Source organism: Ambystoma mexicanum, chromosome 7p, assembly GCF_040938575.1.
Source record: "Ambystoma mexicanum isolate Mex_15411 chromosome 7p, UKY_AmexF1_1, whole genome shotgun sequence".
In the NCBI taxonomy this organism is placed as follows: domain Eukaryota; kingdom Metazoa; phylum Chordata; class Amphibia; order Caudata; family Ambystomatidae; genus Ambystoma; species Ambystoma mexicanum.
The window spans coordinates 919,535,766-919,557,150 of record NC_090939.1 but is presented as its reverse complement, the minus strand read 5'-3'; the positions used below and the strand labels follow the sequence as shown (position 1 = coordinate 919,557,150).

At 43.8% G+C, this 21,385-nt stretch overlaps 1 protein-coding gene across 5 annotated transcripts in view; it reads right to left on the bottom strand.

Annotated features, from left to right (window-relative positions):
• ST3GAL6 (ST3 beta-galactoside alpha-2,3-sialyltransferase 6) overlaps positions 1-21,385 on the bottom strand; it is a 773,060-nt gene that overhangs the window by 221,880 nt on the left and 529,795 nt on the right. The window lies entirely within an intron of this gene.

Here is a 21,385-nt window from a genome sequence, read left to right as displayed (position 1 = left end):
GCATGGAGGGAACATAAAGGTCAAACCAAGGGATACACCTACTTTTCACACGTTCACAACACAATGTCTAGAATAGACTACTTCTGGGTGTCAGTGGGGATCCTGGGTAAAATACAAGACCTGGAACTGGGCCCCATTTCTCTGTCGGACCATGCACCCCTCTGGTTGGATCTGTCGACTCCAAGGAACGAAAAGAGAATATGGAGATGGACACTCCCACAAGAAATACTATCTGACCCAGTGATGGGAGAATCCATAAGGGAAAAAATAGAAGAATTCTTTGATCATAACGACACGGGGGAGGTCTCCCTGAGCACCGTATGGGAGGCGTGCAAGGCTGTAATCAGGGGCCACTTAATAGCCCTCAAAGCGACAAGGGATAAACAAACACGGCAGTGGGAATCAGAACTGGAAAAGAAGCTGTCAGATATCCGGGAAGAATTAATGGCAAACCCCACAAGAGACTTAAAAAAGACACTCAAACACACCGAGGGTCAACTCGAACATCTCCGTAGCAAACAAGCCCAGAGATCTCTCCTATACCTCAAACAGAAATACTACATAAAAGCCAACAAGGCAGACCAGCATCTCGCCCGACTGCTCTCGTCGAAGCGGAACGTAACGACCATCAGGAATGTCAAAAATGCGCACGGGGATACGCTAACGAACTCCGAGGATATAGGGAACACATTCAGGGAATTCTATCAGAACCTGTACTCCACAGAGAACCCGAATGAAGCTGACCAAAACAGATTCCTGACATCGATCCCCTTTCAGAAAATATCAGAAGAAGCCAGAGTAGACCTGGAGGCCCAGATAACCGAAAGTGAAGTGAAGAAGGCGATAATGAGCCTCCCACTCAACAAAGCACCCGGCCCGGACGGCTTCACAGCCCCATTCTACAAAAAATATGTAGACATCCTCGCCCCATTCCTCACTAGACTACTAAACACCTTCAAAGATAGTGGGAATGTTACCCCATCTATGAACGAGGCAAAAATTTTGGTTTTCCATAAACAAGGGAAGGATCCCTCTCTCCCGGGCTCATACAGACCTATTGCCCTAATTAACCTAGACTCAAAAATCTACACCAAAATCCTGGCGGCCAGGCTCTCCCCACTGCTCCCCTCCTTAATTAACCCAGATCAATCGGGATTCATTCCGGGAAGACAGACACATGACAACACCAGAAGGCTAGCCCACCTTATAGAGAAAATTAAATTCTCCCGCACCCCTGCAGTACTACTTTTTTTAGATGCCGAAAAGGCGTTCGACCGTGTAGAATGGTCAATGCTCTTTAAAACCCTGGCGCACATGGGATTTGGGAACCAATATATTAACATGATCAAAGCCAATTACTCCTCCCCCTCTGCTAGGATAGCGGTAAATGGAGAGATAACGGAGAGGGTGGAAATCTCCAGGGGAACGAAACAGGGCTGCCCGCTTTCACCACTCTTGTATGCGCTATTCCTAGAACCCCTACTTATTAAAATTAGGGAAACAGACCAAATCAGGGGGATCGAGATGGCGGGGAGACAACATAAGGTTATAGCCTATGCGGATGACATGCCATTGGCACTGGAGGACCCAACCCACTCAGCCCCAGCGGCGTTCCACCTACTAGAGCTATTTGGGAACATATCTGGCTTAAGAATAAATAAAAAAAATCAGAAATGCTTATATTAGCCGGGAGCAGTGAAACACTGGGAAGGGAGGCAGACCATTTAGACATGAAGGTCGCGGAGGAGGGCATAAAATATTTGGGCATAACACTCACTCACAAGGTAGAGACATTGTATAAAAAGAACTATCCCCCACTCCTTGCCAGGATTCAAAAAGATTTAGAGAGGTGGAATCCCCTAAATATTTCTTGGTGGGGGAGAATTCAATCGATAAAAATGAACATCCTCCCTAAAGCGCTGTATTACTTCCAATCCCTGCCGGTTGGGGTCCCTGACTCCTTTTTCAGAGCCGTAGCCAAGTCGGTCTCATCCTTCATATGGAACAGGAAACCCTCCAGAGTATCCAGAACTATCCTCACATCCAACATTAGGGAAGGGGGCTTGGCACTCCCACACTTTAAGAACTACTACCAAGCGGCACAACTCAGGATCCTGAAAGAATGGCTAGGGGATAATCAACGAACGATATGGGTGACACAGGACAGGGCAGTCGTTAGAACGCCACTGGAAGACCTATTATGGACACCAAAGCAGCACAGGCATCCAAATCTGCGCATTAGTGAGATCATGAGGACCACGCTGAACGCCTGGGACGAGCAGACACGGAGAGAGAACATCACCACGGCTACTGCCCCGTTCACCCCAATCTGTAGAAACCGGCAATTCCCTCCGGGGACTGAGCAAGGGGCTTATGGGAACTGGGAGGAAGCTGGATGCAGGAAAATAGGGGAGATGTTCGTAGACGGGGAGATGAGATCTTTTGCCGACTGCAAATCACTCTGGAACCTCACAAACGTGGACAGGTACAAATATGAACAGCTCAGACACTGGCTGACCACGCCTGAGATCACCCGAGCTGCGACAAGAGAGCTTACCGCCTTTGAAAAGTTTCTCCTCACCAACTCAGGAGACAGAAAACTAGTCTCCAATCTCTATAGGTTCATGAATACTCAGGGAGAAGACATCAAGTGGGCATACATGAAAAGATGGGAAAAGACGCTGGGGGTAGTCATCACCACACAGCAGTGGCAGTCGCTATGGGCCGATATCCACAAACTGACCAGAGCAGTTCAAACCAAAGAAATGTGGATTAAGATCATCACGCAATGGCACTACACCCCGGAGAGGCTAAATAGCATGTACCCACATACACCTAATCGCTGCTGGAGAGGCTGTACAGATGCAGGCACGTGGAGACACATCTGGTGGGACTGCCCTAAGGTCAAACTCTTCTGGACAGAAGTAATAGCCGAACTGAAGAAGATCTTCCCAGACGTGGATCGTTACACGGAGAAAACCTGGCTCTGTGGATTCACAGAGCACTATGACAACACACTCACCAAGGCGCAGCGAAAAAGCTTCATGAGCCTACTCATAGCGGCCTGGGCAACAATCGCACAGGGATGGAAAAAAAGAGACCCACCGATGCTGTTCACATGGTTACATAAGGTCTGGTCCCAAATGACCACGGAAAAAATCACACACAATCTCCACGGAACACATAGCTCCTTCATAAAAGAATGGGGAGGAGTGTTAGAATATCTCCAGTCAGACTACATGGCACAGTGGTGCCCGCACTCCATAAAAATAACGGACTTATTCACCTCTTAATCGGCCACGAGTACAATGGAACAATGACTATACTTCCGGAAGAGGGTGGGTGGGGGAGGCGGGACGGGGAGTTGAGGGATTGTTTACCTTTTGTATCACTTATAAACTAATAAAAATATGTTTTAAAAAAAAAAAGTAAGAAATGTCAGCAAGCAAAACGTACTGCGAAACACAAAGTCAAAGAACTAAATAGAAGTTTTACCTATGTATACAGAGCAACTAAACAAGTGCAGAGGAGAACATGGCCATGACAGGTGTGCCAGGACCTTCACTGTTTATGGCATGCCCAGGAAACCCAAAGGTGAAGTGGCCTCAATGGAAAAAAGGGTTTCAACACTACATTAGGGCTGCATGCAGTAACTCATACTCAATGGAAAGAAAGGTAGCACTGTTCATGTATTTTTTAGGTTATGAGGGGCATAGGATATATGACACGCTACCAGGTATAACAGGAGCGGGAGACGGAGATGACATGACAGAGTTGTCTATTGCATTACTATTCTTGAAAGAAACAAATTTGGGGTGAGGGTTCAAGAACCCAGTGAAAGCATAGAGGAATTTGTAAAAGCGTTGAGACATCTAGCTTTGTCATGTAAATTGAGAGACTCATTTGATGAGCAGATAAAGGATCCATTTATGATCAACTGTGGAAGTAACAAAATCTGTGAAGAACTATGGTTGTGAGATGAACCTTCATTGGATGAGGTGCTCAACATAGCAAAAAGAGTAGAACACTCCTTGGCATGTGTTGCAAAGTTGTCAGAAAAGGATGGCAATGAAGGAAAAATTGAATTACTCAATGTAGTAGAGTCAAAACAGAATAAAAAGGTAAAGGAAACATTTGTATAAAAAGGAGAAGCCTGAATTCAAAAAGGAAGCATGGAAAGGGGAAAGAAGGGAAGAAAAGGAGCGTCTATGTTTCAGATGTGCGAGTAATTCACATTTTGCGGCAGCATTAGCATGTCCTGGAAGGAGGGCAATATGTGCAAAATGCAAAGTGTAAAAGATGGGGGCATTTTGCAAACTGTTGTAGAAATTACCAATCTTTCCAAAGAAGTGTTTTGGTAGTAAATGATGAGGAGAGCATTGGATATTCAGAGAAAGAGGAAAATAAAAATGTAGAAAAGATTATGGTTAATGTGATAAATGATGAAATGGATTGCGAGCATCCATATGCTATGGTGAAATAATGGGTGTGATGTTAGGATGTCAGATTCGGGATCTAAAATTTCATTGATGGCCAAGAAGGTGTTTGAAGAGGAAATGAATCGGGATGTTAGAAATGTACTCAAGCCAAACATTTATCATGGCGGGTATAACGAGGACTTGATTGAACTGTTAGGATACTTCATCGCACATTTTGAGAATTTAAGGGAAGGTATGCCAATGGAAAGGTTTAAATCACTAAAAAGGGGAAAACTTTGGTTGGAGGGACCAGAAAAGACTAATGGTAAGATTGGATCCCAATCAAAATGAACAGGTGATGCAGATAAATACTTCTCAGTGTGTGGAAGATAAGTATGAAAAAGTGTTTAGAGAAGAGATGGGTAAAGTGAGAGGTATTCCGCATCAGATTGTAGTGAAGAAGGGATGTGTTCCCGTGAGAGCCAAGTTGAGATCTGTTGTTTTCGCTTTGAGAGAGGAAGTAAAGAAAGAACTGGAGAAATCAACGAAAATGGGTGTGATTGAAAGAGCTGGTGGTGTGGAATGAATTTCTCCACTAGTGATTGTAAAAAAGCCATCTGGAGATTTGAGATTGTGTGTGGATTTAAGGGAGGTAAATAAAGCGATTATGGTTGATAGACATCCATTGCCCAATATGAGCAAAATGTTATCAATGGTTGGGCAGGGAAAAATCTTTTCCAAACTTGATATGGTGTTTGCGTACCATCAGGTTGAACTTGAAGAGAAGTCCAAAAAGTTAACGGCTTTCATCACTCATGAAGGGCTATTTCAGTACAAGCGTATGCCATTTGGGCTGGTATCTGCATCCTCGGTTTTTCATAAAATTATGGATAGGTTGTTTGGCAAAATAGGTGGTGCATTTTGCTTTCAAGATGACATTCTAGTATCTGGAGAGAATGTGGAGAAGCATGAGAGGTTAAGTGAAGTGTTGAACATTTTGAGTGAGAGTGGCATAACTCCAAGGAAAGAAAAGTGTGTAATTTGTGGAGACAAGGTAGAGTATCTGGGATATGTAATATCTGCCCAGGTATACAGCTGAAAGACTCAATGGTTACTGACTGCTATCAAAGAGGTTGCAGATCCCAAGAACAAAGGGGAATTAGATCTATCCTGGGAATGTTAGATTTTTAACAAAAATGTATAAAAAATTATACAGAAAAGGTCACTGAGATGAGAAAGTTAATGAGGAAAAGTGAAGAGTTTGTGTGGAACAATGCATGCCAGATGGAATTTTAAAAGATTGAGGAAATAAATCTGGCTGAACCTTTAAAGAAATTTGACACAAGAAAAAAGTTTGTGCTCATTGTTGATGTGAGCGATGTGGGTTTAGGGGCGGTTTTGTCCCAAATTAAGGCTGAGGGAGTTGAAGAATTTATAGCGCATGCCTCCAGAGCATTCAGAGGAGTGGAGTTGAGGTACTCAGTCCTGGAAAAGGAGGCCTTAGGTTGTTTATGGGCAATTGAGAAGTTCAAACGTTTCGTATGGGGCACACATTTTATGATTATAACCAACCACAGGCCATTAAAGTTGATTTTTGGAAACAAAGGATTAGATGAGGTATCCCAGAGAGTTGCGGTATGAGTTACCAGATTACAGTGTCATAGCTTTGAGGTGGCGGTCATATCATGAAAGGAAAATGTATTTCCGGATTGTTTGTCCAGATTAGCGACGAAGGAGAATAAAGAGACTCAAGATGAGGAAATAGAAATGGTTTTTGCCAACACTGATAATGTGGTATGTAAGGAGGAATGGGTGAGAGAAGTAGATAATGATGAATTGTTGTCAAAAGTGAAAATGTATATTCAAAGTTATCGGCCCAGAAAAGGTGAGTCGGGTGTGAAGGAAAGGCCATTTTGGGAAGTTAGAAAGGAATTGAGAATTGTGTGTCGGTGGGGCAAAGCTGTGGTGCCCGAGGAGATCCGCAAGTATCGATATGGCATCAACTATGGCACATGCTGGGAGAGTAGTGGTTTTCAGTGTCATCTACATTCATTCCCTAAATAGTCTCAGTGACTGTACATGCAACATTAATTGTTTTTGCTTTAATTCTCAAGTGTTGCATTATCACCCCCCCCTCTTTCTTGGTAAGATCTTTGCTCAACTTTCACATTTCCATCGTACTTTTGTATGGAGGACAGATTTCCAATTATTACTCTACTTTTAATAGGGGCATATTACACGTTCACCAGACTTAGTAAACTACCCAGAGAGGAGGGTCTTCAGACAAAAGATATCCTTACCATTAGACACGTGATCAGAAAATTCTACAATAGCTGACACTTACATGAAAAACAGACTACTGCAAAATTTCGGAAAGAAATAGAAAAGTCTGTACTGCCATAGAATTTATACAACCATGTACTAACAGTCTCTATAGACAGACACTGCACGGCTAGGTAGATGTCTATTGATTGACAGGAACATAGACACTATGCTCAGTAACATAAGCAATAGATTGGAGGTTTTACAACGCAATCTGGAATAGGTGTTTATTTGTAGCCTAATAGGTGAAGCTACCGCTACCACCACATGACAGACAAGTAGCCGAAGCTGAGCAAATTCTTTTTTTTTTTTTTTAAAGGTATACCCATTAGATACCCCTTTCTTCATAGGTGTCTTCTGATTAAGCAACTGTCACTTTATTCTTCATATATATATATATATAGCAAGACAGATTGACAAAGTAGGTTCGAATGCAATGAAATGAGGGTCTGAGGATTGACATCACTATGAATTGAAGTGCATATATGTGTGTAAATGAGTACTACAACATGTGATTACACTTAAGTAACCTTAATAAGGCAAATATCATGTCTACTGTATTCACATGCGAGTATTGTGTATAAAAAGAAATGACTGTACTAAATGTACAAAACGGATTTCTTTATTATTCTTCCCTGTAGAATTTGTTGAAATAATTGTTTGCCCATGATGAAGAGTAATAACTCGAAACTCGTTGGGCTACTTGTAAAATTGTGTAATAAATCTTGTTTACCTTGAACTGTACTGTCAAATTGAATGTTTAATTACATATATATATTCCCATAATTGTAACAACTGGTAAATGTGTAACAAATACATGAAATACCTTGAAGCCTTAGCTACCACCCTTTACCATAGGGCAGGTAATTGGTTTTTGAACACCCAAAGGCTTTGGCCATAGATTGTGTGCAGGGGACGCAGGTTTCCTAATAGGGAACCTCTCTTGTTTTGTCTACTTCCGCCAGTCTAGATACCAAGGCTGTGTTTTTCTCCCCCGCACCTTGAATTTCCCTTGAAAAATTCAACACCAACCCAATTGTCTTGCAAATCAATACTTTAAACCAATCTGTAATTAGGTGTTCGTAGTGTTCACCCAGAGAACATCAAAAGGTCAGACACCACACCAGCCACTTCTCTAGGCCATTCACACAGTTGTCTCTTGCAATCCCCATGTAGCCAACAAAGATGTTATGAGACGAGGGACTACAATGCACATCCCCTGTTTAGGGTTTACCTTCCTTCTAAGGGGGGGAGGTGCACTCCCAGTTGCATCACACATGCCCCTTCCCATAACGGGTGTTAAGCTTAGCAGGCTCACCTTCCTAGTCCCAAAAGAGGGTGGACTCCCCCCTTAGGGAGAGGGGATGAACATGTCTGGACACTGGAGCGCTAATGTGGATATTTGTTGAGAAAAGGAAAGTTGCAGATATAAGATGGCAGTGTTTTCTGACTTTAGTGACTAGGAGCTGGGCTGTACCAAGGATTTATGGTAATATCTAAGGTGCCTTGATCACCTAACTGGAGCCGCAGAATTAGGGTCAATCTTAACTGGATTGAGGCAGAGGTGCCTGACATTTAGGTTACGGGATTGCCGGTGGGGCACCTGGGTTACCTCCAGCTAAATCCCCTCATGGAATCATATGGGATTCCATGAATGGGAATTTACACTGTACTGCCGGTACTCGTAATACGGTGGCAGTGCCGGTAAAAGTAAGTACCAGATGCCCATATCCTGGCGGCTCTACAGCCAGGATACCAGGCTAGTCAGAATGGGGCCCATCGTCTGGGCTTGCTGTTAGTTTCTTCAAAATGGGGTATTTGCACAAATGTATGGCAATAAGGCTCCCATTTGCTACATTTGTGCTAGACCCACTGCTGGCACGCCAGCTGCTTTCATTATTGGTGTAAAAGCTTTCAGACCCAAGAAGGATTTTGTTTCCCCTTCCATTGAAGATATTCTGTTGAGTGAAGTTTGAATCTGGCCAGTGCTAAGGAGACTGATTAACCTTCTCAAGCAAGCTCAAATTATTTTGTGTGGATATGCATTCCATAACATCCATTAGTGAAATATGTGCAAATAAAAATGCAAGAACTGTCAGCTGCATAAATGGCAGTGTGCCATCATGCACGCTCGAAGCATTTGTTGATTGTAAGGTGCAGCAAGACCTGCTTTCCAGTGCTCCAATGTAAAAGTACATTTCCTCTCCAACCACTATCCACAGTTTCGTAGATAAGTAGACCTTAAGACTTCATTTTATGTCATTAGGGATTTGTATCACACACTGCTTCCATTTGCATAGTCTCCAAGCGCTCTAAAGAGGGTTTGGTTATTTGGGAGAAGAGAAGGAAAGGCAAGATTGCATTCCATTGTGTTCAGGTCACAGATCGGAGAACCCAGAACTCTGCAAGCTTTCAAGGAAAATAGCATGGGAGGCTTTGAAGGGTTTGTTTCTAGAGGGGCAGCTTTGATCCTATAGCGTGGGCATGTGTTGGCCAGGGGGCGAGCATTTTGAGTGGAGTTAGAAGGGTACGTATACAATGTTCAAAGTTTAGAGAGAGGGTATGTTTTTCTTCTTCTTAAAAGTCACGGGTGAGGGAGCGTGTTTGTGTTTGGTGAGTAAGGTGGAGAGAAATTGAGGGTTAGTCAAAAAGTTCTTGGGGTTTCCGTAATGATTTAAAATCATTGGGCTTGCTGTTGGTTGCGCTATGGTGAGAGGTGTTTGGTTTTAGTGATAGATGCGTGAAGTTGTCCTGTGTTGAGGTTTAATTCTGGGAGACGGGGAAGGAGGCCACTTATGGTTTTGGTGGTGCCTTGATGTGATGTCTTCTAATGGTTATAGTTTCCTTCGTGTCTAGGCAGACTGTTGGAGTCAGGATGGCGTTGCCCTGGGGTTGTGTGTATGGATGAAAGTCAGTTTTGAGGAGTGTTGCTTCCGCAGCTTGATGGAATTCAGTCATGCATTGAAGAGGCAAGCTTTTAAACTTTTCTTATATTTCAAGTGGTCCTGTAGGGTGTGGATCTCCCTTGGTAGCAGTCTTTGTCGCTCTCTTCAAAATCTCCTTGTTTTTAATAGTCCGTTTCCTTAACATGGGTATCTAGTTTTTTGGAACAGTGAGGATTGGTTTTGTAGGCATTCTTCTCCTCCAAGGGCTCTGTGGGTAATGGAGAAGGCCTTGAGCTGGATACATTTTGCTCAGTAGTCAGTGGAGTGCTCTGAGAGCCAGCAGTGCTATGTGTTTGTCCCTGTTGAGTCTGAGTAGTAGTCTAGCTGCTTTGTTTTGGACCCATAGACTTTTTTGTGAGATAGTCCAGCGTACTTAGCGTGGTAGGTCAGAGGTCAGAAGGACAGACTCTAGTTCGACATTTCAGTGGTTTATTTCTTAAAGACTATGAATAAAGCCAGTCTTTCCCAAGTGTACTAGGCGTCCCTACCTAAGGTAGTTATCAGTGAATGTCTATGAATGAAACAGTCTGCCATCATCTCCAACCTATTTGACCCTACCACTATCTTTAACAACTCAGTCTTTGGAATGTCTCCCTTCTCTTGATGTGTTGGCATATTGTTAAGCCACTTTTCAACAGAGGATATTTAGGTAATCTCTAGTGATCCCTTATCATTTTGTACTGTTCATTCGTTACCATTTTAGATTTTTGTCTCATCTCTTCTTCGCTTCTATAGCAAGGGATCCTTCTCTCTTTCTATGATGACTTTATCCAACAGTTATCTTTTCCTTCTGGGTTAGTTCTTACTTTTCTAAATAATTCATAGTCATTCATGTTCTTTTTCCCTTTTAATGGATATGTTTGTACAAAGTCCAGCTTGTTCTCAGGTTACTTTTTTATATCCTGCCCTGTTATTTCACTTCGACCTTCTTGGTTTGAATCATTACTAGTTGGATCCTTTCCAAAATATATCTCTTCCACTTCTCTTTTAACTAGCTGTACAATGCTTCCTTCTAAACTGTGATGAGTATTAGCCTTCCAATAACTATTCTCATTCACTCTCCTTATGTTTTCTCTGTTTTGACTGGGACGATTATGTGCCTTTCAATAACTATACTCATTATGTTTTCTCTCTCTAGACTGACGAGTATGAGCATTCCAATAATGATTCTTATATCTTCCTCTGGTTCTCCCTGTACCTTTAGTGTTTAGGGTTCTCGTTTGGTGAGGATCAGCTTCCTTTCCTCGTTCTCCGTCTTCTCATCCACTTCCTCTACCTTCGATTATCATGGATGGCATTTCAGTATCCCGGGTACCAGTTTATCTTTAATCTGCTGTGGCAGAGTGGTTTCAGGATTGTTACGAGGACCACCACAAGGACCCTGTGGCCGAGCCACCATCTCGGCATCTTTCTCCTGCTTTGCTTCGGTATGCCATGTGTCTAGCCTCAGCTCACCTGTCCCTCTTGCTACCAACACTAGCATGCCTGTCAGCTCTCAGTCTCCTCCGACTGCAAGAGGCTGTCCCACCGTTTCTCTGCTGCTCTATGGATCCTGTGTGTTTCTCTCTTTGAAACTTGCAGGTTCCCTGTTTATTTCCCCAGGATCCTACACTTTCTAGATTGACACAGCCATAAGGCTTCCCCTGTGCAAGTAGATGTTCCCTTTTCTCTTTCAGTTGTGAACTCTCTTCTCCACATATTCTCTTCTTTGTCCTAGTAGAATTGGAGCTTAAAAGGAGGTTTCAATGTCATGCTGGCAATAACATATTTTGACGACCTCTTCACAGATATCACCAGGAAGGTTAAAATATGGTAGTATGCCATATTCTCTAGGGACTGCCTCCTGGGAACGGGAGTCATTGTCCCCAAAGGGGGAGTCCCTCGCAGTGAGGTCCCATTTGTCTCCACCCTTATGGAGGGTACTGTGTAGAGGGCTTACCTGCCTAGTCTCACAGGGTGAACATTTAGGGGGAGCCTGAATAATGGGCAAATCCACTGAAAAATTATGGCATTTGTAGGAAAGTTCTCAAAAAAACCTATGTCCAGATGAGGCAATCCGATGAAAAGTTTAGCAAAATGAAGTCCAAGTCCAATCACCATAAAAGCTCCAATAAGCAGGAGGTAAGGAGAACACCAGCACATGTTTAATAAGCATTCCAGTGTGAAAAACCAAATACACCAAGCTGACTTACAAAAATAAGCTACCTATCAGACAGGGATGGATTGAGAAGCGGGACAGCTTCTGAACACTGCTCTTTGTTTCCAGGTCTACTGGCTGTGTGGACGTCCGCAGTCTACTTTGACAGAAAATGCTGCTGCTGGCGTACTGGGAACAGTAGTCCTGGCTGGCCTATTTGTTCTTCAATTCGACATAGCGGTTTCCAAGGACTAAATGGGCAGGTGAGAAACAAACTCCCTACGACTGGAGCCCTAACATATAGCCTTAAGCCACTATACGACCAAATACATCTACAGATTCAAATTCCAAAGTTTCACACCAGAAACCAGAACAAGGGCAGAAAAAGGAGAAAGCCTTATGAAATGTGCAAGTAAATATTCTGAAAGGTTCGTAAGCCTGGTTCTTAATCCTGAACTCCCACTCTGCATATTTATTGCTATATGGCTCTTCCCCTTTCTTTCTTTTACATCTCCCCTTCCGCAGCACATTGCTTATTGAAGGAGGAAGACTTAATAAAATTAGTCCAAGGTCAAGTTTTTTTTTTCTCTTTTTCTAAATATTATGTAAAAATGCTTTAAGTGTAGAAGCTGGGTAAAGACGTAAAGACAAGGAATGGACCTGCAAAACTGCACAATAACCTTCTACTTATTTGGGCCATAACAGAAATGTATTTTAATGTTAGTGAGTGGCATGAAGTGTGTGTCCAATCTTTCCTATGTTCCACAAGACTGTATGCCTATCCGATGTACTGACTTATGGTGACTGTTGTATGGATAAAGAGAGGTTGCAGTAATATGGGTACTCATGCCCCTCCCCCTCTACACCCACTCGCCACCGACATACGCGCACACATACTTCCTCAGGCATTCAATCTCCAATAGTTAAGAAGGTTTAGAGTGTAGGAACAGTAACACTGTTCATTTGCCCAGCCTTTCCCACTAAGGTCAGTTACGAAGCAGAGTTTCCCACAAAAAGGCACAACACAAGAAGTACAGCAAGAAAGGTTAATAGGGAAAATTTACAGGATTGGGCCAACATGAAAAACCAAAAGAAGACATTTAAAGTAAACCTTCTCTTGTGTCGTCCTCCTCACCACAACCCCCTGGGGATTTCTTGGAACCACACTCAGTGACTCAAACCTGAGCGGTGAGTGTCTTAGTCTTCAAGTTTTATCGGAGCCATCTGTAGTTGGCTGTAATACAATGGGGAGATGATCTCACAGTACTTCTGGTTGTGAGCAGGACTCACTTGGTTGACCTGTGCCAAAATGCTGGGTCAGAGTATGTCTTTAAAAAGCAACAAGAGTCCTAGGTGAACAGGAGGCTAACCTTAGGTTTCCAGTGGTTTTCTTCCTAGGTCTCACACCACCTCCCTTTCCAAGGGTCCTGGTTCTCTAGTCTATAACTTCCACCTCTCACACCCTCAATGCTCCAATACTTTATCGTACATATGGTGCCTTCTTTTACTCCATTCTCTCTCTCTGCACTAGGTTTTAAATGCACCTCCGTAATGCTCCACAAAGTGTTTGTTCATCCACCCAACCGGGACTTCCCCTTTCAGTCTTGGGGCTTGGCTCTATCCCCTCCATCACTTTGGTGCCCTTAAAAGCTGTATGTATAAAAACTGAGGGCTTACATTTCTTAATTAACAACTGCCATCTTTTTGGCATCTAGAAGCATGTTTTAGCGAGACACCTTTCTAGGCAAGGAGGCTTTAGCAGATGAAAGCATGCCCCAAAATGTGTGAGAACCGAAGAAGTAGCTTGCACTGCAAGAATTGTATTGCAGCATAATAGGTCTTCTGCCGACATCTAGATTGTGTCTTCCCAAGCGTCAGAAGGTAGCCACTGCCTAAGACTTGTATGCTGAGACGAACATTCACATGCAACATTGTTGCAACTATGTCTGAACCTCTCTTTCCATTGAAATGCATGTGTGGACTCCTCTATAAAAGCTCTGTGTCTCGAAGGTGGGGGGAGGAGGGTGGCTGAGCAGAGTCTCGTTCATTCTTGGGGGTTGCTGTTGTCATGTGTATGCTAGCTTTGCTAACTACCGTTAAATATGTTCACCAATCCACCTGAAGAATGTGTGGTTGATTTTCCACAACAGCTGAATGTGCCCCACTCGCACTAGGCCTCCTGGTGCCCCTTTCATCCGCCTGCTACTCTTTCTTCTCACCGTCCTCTTTCCAACTCTGGATGATCCACTTCTGCTCCTTTGGCTTCTTGCTACCCTATTTCCACTTCTTGGTGTTTCCTGTGTGCCCTCCCCAGACCTTCAATCACCTCTTTCCCCCTGCATTTAATTATCCGCTTTCCTACTTGTTCATCCTCCCCAAAACTATCATGCAGACAGGAAGTGTAGCCATCACTGCAACCCACTAAACCACCTACCCTCTCTAATTTCTAATTTATAGATCACAAAAAATATTTTAAATATTATAGTCTGATGCATGCACCCACTGTGATATGGCAAGAGCACCTCTCAGGTACAACACTATGTCAGCTTCCTATCCAGGCATACAGTGCTGCTTAACCATTCATCACATATAGTTAAATTGTGTTAGCTAGCCACTTCTCACATCACTTCTTAACTACCCCACCTCTCTTACTGCACAACAGTTTGCACAGAGCCCACGAGGATATGGCGGCCATATCTGGCACTTAAGTCAATATGTTAGGTAGCCATTTTGGATAACTCCTTAATTACCCCACCTGTCTCATTAACAAATGATCCTACTCCCCTAGGCACTCAGCCTACCTATGCCTATCCGCCATAGTCAGCATTTACCTCACTTACACAAGGTAGCCATCTTGAAATCAGCTTCATTATGTAAGGTAACCACACTTTGCATCATGCCAATTGTGTTATTCAGCCAGAGCCTGTGAGCAAGTAGGAAAGGGATAGAATTGTGTAGATAAACATGTGTCGCATCTAGACAGAATTGTGGAGATTACCATACGTCACATCTGGACAGAATTGTGGAGATCAGCACGCATCACATCTAGATAGAACTGTGAAGATTAGATTTGTGTCACATACAGACAGAATTGTGGCAATTAGTATGCGTCACATCTTGACAAAATTGTTAAGCCAATCGTGCATCTTATCTAGATAGTGTTGCCACTAACCAACCCTACTAAAATAAATCTCACCCCTCTGCATACACCTCTCACAACCATACCTCTAAAGCACAGCAAACCGCATGCATCTCACTACACTGCAACAACAAAACAGACCACAAATAGCCTTGCACAACAGCACATGATGGCCACCAACCGAAAAGTACACCTACGCTCAGCGAATAGTGTTAACCGAACTGAAGCTGCCAACAGCACATCGCAGCTCTCTTGCACTCTTCCCGCTCAATCCTACTAACCCATCCTACCCTTTTTCCTTTCAGATCCGCCAGAGTGCCAGAGGACTACTACGGTGGTGATAGTGTGCAGTAGAAATATCCTTTAACATTAACATACTCACTTTTATCCTTTCCTGCATCCTCCTCTAATGGCATTCAAAACCATCTGCTTCTTCTCCAAACAGCCACACTTAGAGGGAAATGTTTCTCCTTATAAGGGGGTTCTGGGTGTGCAGCAACTCTAGCCACCCTCCTGCTAACAGGTCTCAGACATGTGTTTTTCTATGTTAGCCACCCACCCGTTCTCTGTGATCCCTGCACCTTACTACTGTTGCTCTGCAGTGCAAGCCGATAATGACATCCTTGTGTGGCACTCATGGATGAGAACAATCTGCTCAGACTGGGTGCAAACTGACTTTTCCACTCTCAAGTATGTTCATGGCATTAGGATTTTGGACTGGTTGCATTTATGTTAATTTCCTCCATGCCCTCCTGATGAGGCAGTGATATGCCATTCTTACAAATGACACTTACGAATGGGCTTAAAACTCTTGGCGCTTTCATGGACAGAATACAGCACCCGTTGGCAAAATATGGCAAGCCCAAGCCTCCAGTTAGTCGCTCGCTATGGTTGGCCAGGGGATTTTCTCCTGATTGTCTCGGGGCCCAGCATCACACAACCTTTGGCATCTCCCCCTGGGCTATGATCAGCCCGTAATTCCAGGAATTTGATAGGTCTACTATTAGAATGCACTCCCAATTAGTGATTCTGACACTCCAGAGGGATGGCTTCAATTTGCAGCATTGTTCCAGGTACCACCGTAAATCACTGGAGCCACCCGGGGCCCATGGTGATGGGTCTACTGCACAGCAGAATATACCATGCGTAATCCAAATATCTGACCAGTCCAGGTCCAGACACTGTCCATACGTACCGCACCTACACAACGAACCCATTGTGCCCTGGAGAGTATTCTTTGCACTTATTTTAACCAGAGACCTTCCCATTTCATCATCACTTCTACTGATCAGCATTATTGACTCATGCATCCATTATGTGGATTCTCCCAAGCAATATAGTTTCTTGGTATGGACTGGAATTTAAAGCATACTTATGTCAAAGCTATTTCTTTAGCTATTAAAAAATATATTGTTGGCCTTTTTGCATTTGAAGTCTAATTTTGGGGTACAGATACTTCCTTCATCATCATTTTCATAATTGTTAACATGTAGAGCGCCTAAATTGTCTCTCAACGTTTATTTTAAACAATACAACAATCTTTTACTAAATCCACTTGCCATTGGCAAACAGCAGTAATTATTGATTTTCTTAAGCACAGATTCGGGAATCAACAGAGCTGTACAGTAGTTGGAGTTACAATCATACATTAGATTATTAAAGAGCGAACAGTCTTTCAAACACAGCAGTTCTGACTGGTACCCCATTAATTCTAGCAGGGAACAGTTAACACTTACAGGGAACAGTGCTGGGGGTGATCAGTGAAGGGTGGTCCTCAGGAGGAAGACTATGCTTGGTGTGGTGGAGTGGGTGTATCTTATAGGGTGTGAAGGCAGCACCGTGTAAGCTCTTGATTTTGTTCCTGAATTCCAGGAGAGTGGTGGTGATGTTGATGGATAAAGAACTCTACAGCCTGGGGCATCGACCAAGAATGCAAGTTTGTTTTTCCTTTTTTGCATTTCTGCTGCTCTAGTCTGGTCAGACATTGTTATAGGCTACCCACCAGATGTGGACACTGTTTGGCAGGTATGAGGTAGCGTACATGAAGCAGACAGTTTTATAGGGTCACGCTTTGGCATTACACGGATATAAGGAAGCCAGGGTCATGGATCAAGAAGCAAAAGAAATTACCATCATTACAAAGAAAAGGAGAATGCTAGGTGTCTTGCAAACAAAAATCTTATAATAAAACAAACATAAAAGCAGAAGCGTGTTCTGCGAGTTTTCTATAATTAAGCTTTGTAGATCACGCCCAGGCGATGTACTGGGAGTTATGGACTCTGAAGAGCTAGTTAAAGGCCGGGACTTTTAACTCTATCGCCAGGGCCCATATGCCCGATAGACCTTTGTCTAGGACTTCATGGTTACCTATAACCCTTGGAATATTCAAAGGATATTCTCATTGGACAATCTAAATGATAGCAGAGGTATCTTTCTGTTAGCATGTTTTGCCTGACATCGGTCAGATGATGTTCTAGGTCTCAGTCTTTTTTTGGTCTTGTTTTCGCCCTCTTGAGGGGGTCATCTAGGTCTTTGCCAAAAATTACCGATTCCTCTTCTGGTTTATCCAGAAGGGCGTCTTTCATTTCCACCTTGAAACCCACTCCCCTTAACCAAGCGCAAGATTTGATGACAGTTGACAACCCCCTCCACACACAACACTACCTGGCGGTCTGCCGTTTTTGCTGTGTCCAGGGCATTCCTAATTACTGCGTTAGTAGTTTGTTTCCCTGCTTGGAGGATCTTTTAGAAAACAGGCTGTAGTTATACTGGTATCTCTTTCCACAGACCTTCCATATCATCCAACTTAGCTGTAATATACATGGCCAGAAAAGCATTAGCGGTATCTAAGCAAATGCTAATAGCTGCTGATGAGGCAATCTTTTAGACAAAAGAATACCCGCTCCTACTCTTTCAGGGGGTGAGTTCTGTATTAGAGATATGTAATTGGCCCTTTGACAGGCTGCTGTTACCGGTAGTGAGGAGGGTCCTGGACGGCCAAGTATGCCGCGCCTTGAAACACTTGTGTATAGGCGCGTTATAAATGCCATATCATATGTACACTGGGTCACACAGCAAATGCGTTTCTCTTTTCCTCAATCCGAGGTTTAACCGGCTTGATTATGACTGGCTTAATTAGAGATGGTGCTATTTGACAAATTTCAGCAATGGGATGCAATGATTAATTTGCTTATTTTCATCAAAGACAGTCTATAAAATCTATACCCTCAAACTCTTGTGCTTCGATTCCAAAGCCTTCATCTTCTCTTTTTTAAGGAGGGCGGTGTGTTGGAAGTGAGCCCATGTTGGAGAGGAAATTACAGGTGGGTCTCCACAGATGGCGAGATTTGGTACTCATCGGGATCTATGAATTTAGCCCCATTGGGGGTGGGGGGTCTAATCGCCTTGATGTATATCCTCCTCTCCGATGTCAATGTATGGATCTTCAAGTTTATCAAATTAAGGGTCTTGCACCGTTTTAGTCTTTTTTATTTATTCATTTGTACATTTATATAGCGCCGAAAGACCGTAGGCATCAGGGCGCACAACAAAAACATACATCTGACAAAAACCAAAACATAATAGAAACAGACAATAGAAACAAGTAGAAAAACACTACATTACAATGACATAGTAGCACAGGCCCAACTGGGGGGGCGGATCAAAGAACAGTATCGCTAAGAGAATATAGTGCGACTATAAAGAGCAAAACAATTAAACCACTAGTTCAGTACAATGCAATTCTCAGGACCGTAGATGAACCTACTTGCTGTGAAAGGAAAATTCTATTTAAGTACATCGGCAGACTGCTAAACCCACAACCCAAAATGATGCAGTCAGTGTTTTCACTCGAACACCAGTTCGCGATTTGAATTCTACGCAGGACTTTTAGGTCTTGTGTTCTTACACAGTTAGTCCCTAGTTTGGAATTAAACCATGTCAAGGTTTTAATTTTCAGGGCTTCCCCAGATTCGTGTGGATTGTGCTTGGGAACATTGGTGATAATCACATTTCCCGGATCCGAGATGAAATTCCTTAATATGGAAACTGTGATGCTGACCATTTTAACTTTCCTTAGTCGAAGGTCCTTACCAAATAGTGATGCAACCGGCAGAGCTGACTTATTCATTGCTAAAGGGACCGCTCGTGATAGGTTTCCCCTTGGCCAATTGCTGTGGGGGAAAGTCTTCACCTGCAAAGGCACACCTGCATAACTGGACTCAATAGGGTATGTTTGACAGCCCTTTTGCTGGTAATTCCCGGAGGAGGGGGAAGTTTGTGTAGAGTTTTCCTTACTATCATTTTCCACCATATTGGACTTCGCTGGGACAGGCAAATTGGAGGAGAAACCATTGGAGCCCACCAATGGCACCCATCTCTGGAAATTCAAAATGTTAAAACAAGCCCTAAGCTTCCGCATCCACTGTTCTTGGAGAATACGCCAGGGGCTCCAGAGCCTTAGCTGTGAAGGGCTGTGTGAGCCTGGGCATTAATATCAAAGGGACAACAACATATTCTTCCGAAATAGACTTGTTCTGGAAGTCTTTGCTGATGTTCAGGAGTTCAGAGCAGACAAGCTGATCTTGTTGCAGCTTCAATCTGCGCTTAACACTCATTGCTAAAACGTCAGACAAACAATTGTTACTCGTGTGGGGTGTCCGTGCTGTTGACTGCATCAGTGGCACCATTCTGCCCAAAACAGTGGGCAGGGGACTAGCAGGACCCTGTCTCTGTATCAAGCATATGTCCCCTCCAATGGGCAAAACATTACCCTTATTCGTGCATGTCCCTACCCCGGACTGTAGCCTGGTAACCGGCATGACTTGAGAAGGAAAGGACTGGAAAAATGGAAAAGAAAAGACTACTCAGTTCAAAATACCAAGCCGTAGCTGTACACCTGTGAGAAACACACTGGCATTAAAAGCTTACCCGTAATTCCAGCACCAAGCCGGGAACGCTTGTGTACTTATACGGACGGCTCAGGAAGACAAAAGTTTTCAGGGCGTGCAACGGTATCCATGCAACTACCCACTGCAGGCTGTTGTCGGTTTACCATCCAGACGGCAAGCTGTTCGGCAGAGAGCTGCAGTTCTGAGGGATTGGCACAGCTCCCAGCAGCGTTCCACACATTGCTGCGGTCCACTGCAGCCGCAGCCCTCGCCACCGTGACTGCTTCAGAGAAAGGCACCCTACACAGGGGAGGGGAGGACGCCTAGCCGCACGCCTACCACGGCCGCTTCAGACTTCCGATCCCCACTGTCCAGGAGATCAATGGCACTGGAACTTCTGGCATGGTTTCTCAGAAAGGAGATGGACGAGGCAGGGATACTCTCTCCCTTTCGCCTGCAACTCCTCACTGAATGTTTCTGTCATCTTTTTTGTCCCCTACGTTCATTATCCTCCATGAGTTTAAAACTGTTTCAGCAATAGTCAATTTCAAATCCTTCATAGCCCACCCTTTTTAGGCTAGAGTTGTCAGCTCTGAAGCCGCGGGTGCTTGAGTGGGAGGTTCGACCTCAACCGCATTCTCATCCCCTCAATCCACCTCTGATTGGGAATTCTAACTGGCCTTTTGCATAACCTCGAGAAGTGTAGACCCTCCATTGGTGCAGGTGCTCTCTTCCATTTGTTTGACTTGTGGGGTTAATGCAATTTTCTTAGAGACCCTCTTTACTGGTTCCCCTCGTCTGTGGTATGAAGATGGTTAAATGGGTTTATGTTCGTAGACGTCAGCGCCTTCTGCACTACACACCAGACCCCAGTCTGACTACTTCGTCCTCAGAGCATACCCAGGTTATCAGTCTTCTTTGAGCGGTTGCTTTCATGCCAGTGTCTGTTTGGACGGTAAAATGTTAATTTTTCAGCAGTCATTTTTTCATTGTTTTTTTGCTGATTTTTTTCTCTCAAAACAAACCATTGAAAACACGGGGGCGGTGGGGAAGGGTATATTAGGGGTGGAGGTTTCGGCAATAGAGTTAAATAAGGGAAATAGATGGGGGTACTCCCCCCACACCTAAAAAAAGAAAACTGTCAATGTTTTTTTTTTCGGGAAAAGAAAACTGACAAAAAACCCATCGAAAAAATGACTGTCAAAAATGAACATAGAACTGTTTGAACCTATGGAGGCACAGAGTCTCTCAGTAGCCAGAGGACGTCTGCATAGCACAATGTGATGCCTACACTGCTGGGGGCTGGCTTCGATATGATATATGATATGGCATTTATAACGCGCCAATACACAAGTGTTTGAGGCCTTGTTGCTGGCACTGCTACACAGGGCTCTTTGGTGTCTGTTAACCTCTGGCACCTGAAATCCCGATTTTGAGAGCCTCAGCCAAAGCCTGGGTCAATTCCAACTGCAAGGCGTATGTCGCCCAACTCTTTTGATGGACCTCCTTAAGGGTTTTGGGACAGTACTATTGGC